Source organism: Agrilus planipennis, unplaced genomic scaffold (genome assembly GCF_000699045.2).
Source record: "Agrilus planipennis isolate EAB-ADULT unplaced genomic scaffold, Apla_2.0 scaffold30, whole genome shotgun sequence".
NCBI classification, from domain to species: Eukaryota; Metazoa; Arthropoda; class Insecta; order Coleoptera; family Buprestidae; genus Agrilus; species Agrilus planipennis.
In genome coordinates this window covers 1,446,767-1,455,070 of record NW_020438923.1, presented here as the reverse complement: position 1 = coordinate 1,455,070, position 8,304 = coordinate 1,446,767, and the positions used below count along the sequence as shown (strand labels likewise).

Genomic DNA, 8,304 nt, shown 5'->3' with positions numbered 1-8,304 from the left:
TGTTCGCAAATAGTTAAGGATGTGGGTTGTTCTAGTTTTAGGGAAATGCGAAGTTTAGCTCAGGATAGGAAAGAGTGGAGGTACGTGTCCAACCAGTCTTAGGACTGATGACCTTATGATGATGATGATACCTTGGCTGTCGAAACGCGTTTTAGGTTTCTAAGTGTTCATTAACTTACTGTAATTACTGTACTTACTCAATTACATTTTGTGTTTGTACAGTTATCAAAATTACATTCAATAAAACAATATTAATCCTTACCACTGTTTAAAATATTCACTGCACTTTATAGTACACTGTATTACTTAAAACTAAATGTAACTTGAATAACATGGTATTCTGCCTTGTTTTTCACAAGATGTGATAAGCTTTTCGAGCGCATGTCAATTGCACCGCTTAAAGGTTGTTCCAAAAAGCTTTTGCAATAATCCTATGCTAACTGAAAGATGTTTTTTAACAACAGTTAGTAAAAAAGAAAACACTTAAGTTATATTTTATCAACTTGTGAATTAACCTCAACATATACGTGTAGATATATATAGTTAACGAAGACTTTTTAGTAGACCTATTTTTATGAATTCGTAGGACGAAAATTGGGCTCCATGAATAGCTTCATTATTTTTTCGGTCTATGTCCACACCCTGAAGCTCCATTCTAAATATTGAATTAAGAATTTTTGAAATCGGAAAAGTAACTGTTACCTGTGAATGTGGAGATTATCTCCTTTATCTAAACTTACAGACTTTATCCCTTCATAATATTAATAATTTTAGACAAATTTTTTGGGAAAATGTTTAAGTGTTTTAATGATATTTTCTGTACAAATATAGTACAAAAATTTAATTCTTTACAGCTTTTGTTTAGGTGTTTAACTGATGCGATTAATGCATTTGGTTTTAACGTTCGGGTGTAATTTACATTTGTCCACTGCCTTTCTCTATTCTTCAAGTTCATCTCAGTGACAATTGTTTCTAACAAACACATCATCTACTCTGGCTTTTGTGGCCACAGACCGTTCCGATTGGATAGCAAACGCGAGTAAAGAAGTGTTATATGTTTACTTAGAACTAGCAAAAAATGTGATGTTTGTTCGTCTCAGGCATGGATATGCATATTATTCACATTCAACCGTTTAAATTTAAGCTAGTTTTGCAAAATTTATTGTAGATACATTTTGTTGATTCTAATAAAATATGAACAACAATTAGTTAAATCTGCAATTACATATGTGATAACAATATATGTTAAAGAGTTCAAGAAAAGCTAATAACTTTTGAATGTAGTAATCGCTAAGTATACAATAATTTAGCTTCTAGTTTTAAGACTTAAAAGGTAAAACAGTTTAGTTCAATATTCCTTGTGATGCTGACAGTATTCCGTGACATTCGATGTCACGCAATCGGTTTTGAATTGTTTTGAAATCGATTTACTATCTTGTCGGAAAATTTATACGTTGATGTGCCTACACAGGGCTTTCAAACAGATGAAAAATTGTAAGCGCAATTTTCACGTATATATAAAAAAACATTTAGAAATAGAACAAAATATACTGTTAGACAATAAAAAACATATCTAGAATAGAAAAATTATTACATTTACTTACCGCTGTTTTCAAAGTTGGACGATAAGAATCTTTAAAATGCATGAACTTCTTTCAATGATTTTAGCTGGTGTCTCAAGTAGTAGTATCATGTTCTTTGCTGTACCTAAGGGATGACCGTATTTAGACTTTTTTTAAGTCTTAAACAAATATTAATTGACGCCAAGAAATCACAGTCGACACATCATCTGGAGTCACTAAACACCACACTATATAGCGTTCCCGGCTTCAACCCCCAAGTCCGTTTAATTCTTTTCGCTTTTCTTACATTACCATTGTTATTAATAGAAGCATTTTAGAGGTATGCTTCTTTTGGATTTTCGTCGCAAAATACTAGCTGTATAGTGTGGTGGTGGTTCAACTTCCAGCAGAAGTGCCGTCATGGGATGCCGTGATGAGCCCGCACAGCCTACCCTGATGCACGCCTATTTGCGTGCTGCACGGACATTGCGTTTTGATCTTCTGGCACGCAAATGACATCGCCAGCGAGACTTCGATTCCGCTTTTTGTCCCCATGTGACCGATCACCACCTGTCACCAACAGTACTCGGTGATTAATTAGGATCATTGTACTTACCTAACTAGTAAATTCTTGACATCAACCTGTTGCACTTTTGAACAATCCCAACAATCCCAGAAACAATCACACGACCTAATAAAACAACCCCAATAGAAGACAAAGTGTAACGGATGGTTGGGTTTTGTAAAAATTTTCTCCAAATCCTTGTTTTTTTTTTGACGTCGAAACATAACATAACATATGTAATTATTCTTAACCGAAAAAAGTATCAGTTTACGTAATTAGAAAACTTTAATATAATACGATAAAAGCCCTAATAACACCAATTTCCATGAAACGTTCGTGCCAGGTCAATTTTGTGGTCTGCGGTTTCTTTTGTCCTCGGCCAATTTCTCGTACTGGTTCTAATTGTAACAAACAAAAAAAAAAAAAGAAGGAGAAAATTAGCGTATTGGGGATCTCGTTCTTCCTCCTGTTTGTATCGGATCTTTGAGGCCTATTCCGCTGAAATAACAGGGGCGTTTTGACGACCCGTGACAGCTAAATGAACCCAAACATCCGATAACCGACCCGCAAGCTTCGGAAAATTATAATATACGTACGAATAATAATTGTACGGTACCAATTCACCGTCAGGCCTAATGAAAGGGAAAAAATGGACTTTTACAGAAAAAGATTAAAAGATTAAAACAGAAACGTGTTTCTGGAAAAAAATACGTTTTCTATTATTATTAGAGATATGGTCAAAGAAAATGAATTTCCGCGTTCGGAAAATTAACTATGAAAGTCACAGGTTTATAAAGTTGAATATTTTCCCCAATATTAGAGATTTTCCAAAATCATTTTCCATAGGACCCAGGATTCTCTTGTTGTTTTTCTTTTTTCTTTGGAAAGCCCAGCAAATACTACCATCAGTTCTCAGAGCGTATATCTGTAATATGAGTTGNAAGTTTCATCATCTTACCCACCATATCCAACAGGAAGTGTCCTGTACCTTTTTGTTAAAATTAAACAATAATAAATTTTGTAAATAACCAATGGAAATAACAATAATGCAGAAAACACTTACAAGTATAAATTTCTTTTATGGTAACGTAAGTAATCATTAATTTATTTAAATAAGGAATATGGCATGCACAAAAACGTTTTCTGTTAATAATTTCCAAGATTATTAGAGAACGGTTATCATTAAAAATGGCTGTTGTAAATTAACCGATACGGTGTCCTTTAAAGGACTTAATTATCACATTAAGAACCGCATAAAAATATGTATCGAAAAACATCTTGCAATTATTTTAATTATTGTTTCATATGTCATATCGCGGTTACACTTATTACGCATTCATTTGTACGAAAACAGGTGTAACTGTCGCGTTTTTTAAGCGGTAATTTTTCGCAGAATATGTGGACGCGCGCCCTGCCAATTAATAAATTCCTATCCGGAAATGATTTTTGCACCGCCGATACTGCAGCTGTACGCGTTTCTTAACAAGTCGATAAAGAAAAATTATTTATCTGATGCTAAGGCAACCAGGTAACAGAGCCGTCTAATTAAACCATTTTTTTCCTTATTAAGACTTTTCACCCTATCTATATAGACGTATGTAGGGATAAACGAATTTGCTACTTTTTTTGAATGAGTTTAATTTTCGTTGATTATATGAACGATTACAATACCCATAGCTGATACAAGAACCGAAGTTAATCAACGATATACATGCATAATATACATCAAGATAAAAAAAAAAGTTATATAATACATATGAGTTGAGCATATATATATATAGCGATTTCGGTAATACTTATTTATTTATAACATGCAAGTCATTGCAATTAAATTAAATGGGCAGATAAAATAATGATAATTTTTAGAGTTTATTACTGTGAAGTTTTTTGTGATTAATCGATTCTGTTATATGTATAGGAAATTTAAATATCTATACTAGAAAATTAGGTATAGTCGATTTTGTTTGATTTTGTCAACCAATTTATTAGCAATAAGTTTCAAAGAGATTGGAAATTTCAGTTGTTTAAATATTGTAGATATATTCTGTAAGTCAATAAAGAAATAGGTGAGATAGGCTGGTAAGACAAGGACAATTGGAAGAAAAACTGCATTTAGGAGAAGTAGACGTAAACCAAAATTAGATTACTTTTCACAAATGGTTAAGGATGTGGGATGTTCCAGTTTTAAGGAAATCCGAAGATTAGCGAAGATTAGAAATGGAGGTAGGTGTCCAATCAGTCTTAGGACTGACGACCTTATGATGATGATGATATATTTTGTATGATTTTTTTAAAATTACAATTTACGGGGATGTCAACAGAGTAGATACGTATAGAAACGAAGTCATGAAGTATTAACAATATTCATATATTTCCCCACCAGAAATTCAAAGACGCATTTCGATATAGAAAATGTATAAGAAAGTTTCTCTATCTGTCGGTGAAATATAAGAGTGGTCTATATTAGGAATAAAGATGATAAAAAAGTCGCTTTTTAATTTTTAAGCATTTATTATTAGAAGTAGTACAATTAATTTTAGATAACATCAACCCTTCGAATTTTGCAAATAAGAAAAGTACAAAGCATTCCATAATCGTTTATTTTTATTGTTTTAAAATGGCTTTTACAAGAGAGATTGTATTCCTATCTGTTAAATAAAAAGATGTGCTTTTTAAGTTAGAATATGCTTTATTTGTCACTTATATTATTGAAGCGTATTATAAACATAACAATTAGTTCTAATACCAGAGAATCATTTCCAGGTATAAGAATATACTTAATATAAAACATCTAGGTCTATATCTATAAAATTAAAAATCTATGTGCAGAAACTTTATTTAGTTTCAATAACAAACTTACAAACTAAGAAAAAACAAAGACGGGGAAACGCGGTCTGTGGACTCTCTTCAGTATTAAAAAGGATTCTTGGTCGGTGAAACCAGTTATTTATAAAAACGACCGTCATTATAATAATTGCACAATTAACTATTAGTGGACGAAACAGCAAAAGGATAGAGATTGGAGAATTACGAATAAATGGTGTAGCACACGGAGATAATGAGGGGCCTGTCTTGTTAAATTGTCACATGCTGTCAGATAAGGACAGGCTGTCGCTATTTTCCTTCGACAGCGAAATTTAAAAAGCACTACCTCCAGGGATAGCAAGCTCAAAATAGGGCCTTCTCTTTTTTGAGAATATAAAAGCCTACATATGAAATTTCTCAATTTCCAGAAGCCAACAAAAGTTTTTCAAAATTAAAAACGATTTTTTAATATTATTATTATTTTTTTATAGTCCTTTCTCCAGAAATCCTGATCGTGAAAACGCTTCCGGAAACTGAGCTTTCCCAAGAAGTGTCTTAGGCACCGTGGATTATGGTAGACAAATGGTTTCGTGGAAATAATGCCAACATTACAAGCGTTAATAATAATTGTAATTTTTGTTGTCCTTTTGTCGGAAAGGACAAAGAGTGTGCCGATTCTTGTCGGCGACGGAGGCGGAGCCTTGGTACAATGTAAAAGCCGGCCAATGAGAAGCCAACGGAACCTAGCGAATCCACCATGCTAGGAAATTGCTTTTTATTACCGACTAAATTGCTTTACAGGCAGCCATTTTGAAAATGCACTTCTTCGACAAAAGCATAACGATAATTGTCAATTAAAAATAATTGGGAAAGATTGACAGAAGTTTGCGGAAAAATGTCCTAGTAATTGGAATAATTCGAAAGCGGAAAAACACTTGCTTAATCCTAGAATGTACCGTGTGTTATTTTTGATCAAAAATTTTCAAAAATCGTGTGTAATATAGCGCAAAATAAAAGTTACAAAGGGATTTAAACGTAGAAAGACACCATAAATCAGAAAAAGACGCACATGATACAAATAATTCTCATTTAGAACAAAGAAAATTTTGATTATATTAAACGTATTTTATTCATTTTAATCCTTATTTAATTCTCCTGGATCGCAAGGATTAGGTATTCGCAAGGGGGTTAATAAAATATTGAACATCATTCTTGCTTTACAGTTCAAAAGCTAGAATAATGTAGAACTAATATTTCTTAAAACTGTATTAGAAATTTCTCATACATTTAGCTATAAATTATCTTTAAACAATTCAATATATACAAGGTGTAGCATTAAAATATTGAAAAGCCTCTTTGTTACCTACAATAAATACATACAAAAGTTCCTATAGGAAACTGTTTTCATGTTGAAATTGTTACAGGAATAAGGAGCAGTTTTTATTAACACTTAAACATTAGCTACAGCACTGCGTTTGTGTTCAAAATAGTATTCTATGTTTGTTGAAATTGTATATAAAAGTTGAACCAAGTTACTAACAGCAGCATCACACGGAGAAAACTAAATATTTATGACAGTACAAAAATTACAATTTTCGAATGTAAATAAATGAATTTGCCTTAGAAAAAGGTAACTTGTAATAATTTCAATATTGACATGTTTTTTTGAAGATTATTTCAAGTTTTTTAATTATTACAATTTAATTTGTAATTTCAACTAAAATCCCTAGTAAATTTATTTCTGCTGGGATTTTATTTTTACAAATGCGGGACCAAATTGTAATTTTTATTATTTTCGCTTACGAAGCAACGGGCTAGTGGGATAGATTATAAATATCGCTTTAATATCTGGGTAACTTTTCCTTTTTCATTTTCTCCGTGCAGACACAATACAAATACATAAAGAAGATCGATTTAGTATCTAAAAACCATTTACCACGTCGAAGTCGAAATGAAAATTATGTCAATTACAGCTGTAGGTAAACATTTGAATTCAAAAATCCAAAACTGATGATGTTCAATCTCTGTTGCATCAAGAAAACTTCAAATTCATCTTCGTCATAACTGAAGATTCCCCATACACTACAAAGTTTAAAGTTAAACTTATTATAAGTATGTGTGTTTTAAAATTAATTGGTAGTCTTACCTTTCATATTTATTGTTTTACTGCAATGATGAAGGACAAATCATTTATTATCTGAACCGATACAGCACATTATTGGTATAAACGCAAAATGGATGCAGAAAATATTAACGCACATTATGAACATCAGTGGAATTACACATATTACGATAAATAAAAGAATTAATAATAATTCTAACTTAGGGTTGACGTAGTTTCATGTCGTATTATAAGCATGTATAGGTAAGAAGAAAACAAAGTTCCTATTATGATCGAGCAGATTGAAATTCAAAAATTAATAATTTAAAACATTGTTTTGCTTGTTAAACAAAACAATAATCTATTAAACAAAACACGAACACATAATTTTTTAAACTTCTTATCTTTTTTTTAAATAATTTACATATTCAACTTCAACATATTTGTAAATCCACACGAAATGGAAACGTATTCTAGTAGCAAAATGCATTAAATGTATGCAAATAATTCATTTTATCATTAAACTTTAATGCATTTACTTATAAGCATTTCAGTTTCTTTGTATATACAGAGATTTCTAGCCATAACTTTAAAAGCTTGTCAAGTTTCCGTGACTATGCTAGTTCACGATATGAAAATGCACGCAAAAATTGACCCCAACAGTATGGAATATTAGACCTTAATATGAACAAAAGAATCAAGGTAAAAGATGGTCATAATGTCTTTATTGGTTATAGAACCGACACCAACGTTTCGCCTCTTGTTGGGAGGTTTTATCAAGGTAGGTTCTTTTAGTTAGTTTTGTTCACATTACAACCAGGGGAAGAAATAGGGAATTACTTAGACCTTAATGTTGATCATTAGGTACAAAAACATCTATAAGTATACACTCAAAATCTGTATAAACACATTAATAAACAAATGTTCCTTATCTAGATAGACACAAGAACCATGAAAAGGTAACATTTAAATAATAAGAAATTGTAGACTTGTACATACAATTAAATGAATACTTAGAAACCCAAAACTTTACAAAACTGTTAAACTGAGTCTGGTTTATAATTGAGGATGATACCTTGGCTTGAGGCATGAAGGTCTAGTCAGAGACATATTAGAGGCAGAAACAGGAGTTAGGAGGGGTAGAGGTAGACCAAGATTAGAATACTGTTCGCAAATAGTTAAGGATGTGGGTTGTTCTAGTTTTAGGGAAATGCGAAGTTTAGCTCAGGATAGGAAAGAGTGGAGGTACGTGTCCAACCAGTCTTAGGACT

The 8,304-nt window shown here is 31.9% G+C and overlaps 1 protein-coding gene across 1 annotated transcript in view; it reads right to left on the bottom strand.

The window, feature by feature from the left end:
* LOC108732355 (aryl hydrocarbon receptor protein 1) overlaps positions 1-1,950 on the bottom strand; it is a 57,289-nt gene extending 55,339 nt beyond the window's left edge. The window contains exon 1 of the mRNA XM_018463116.2: positions 1,605-1,950. The gene's annotated coding sequence lies outside the window, so the exon portion shown is untranslated. The remainder of the gene's footprint in view (positions 1-1,604) is intronic.
* Positions 1,951-8,304: the final 6,354 nt, after the last annotated feature.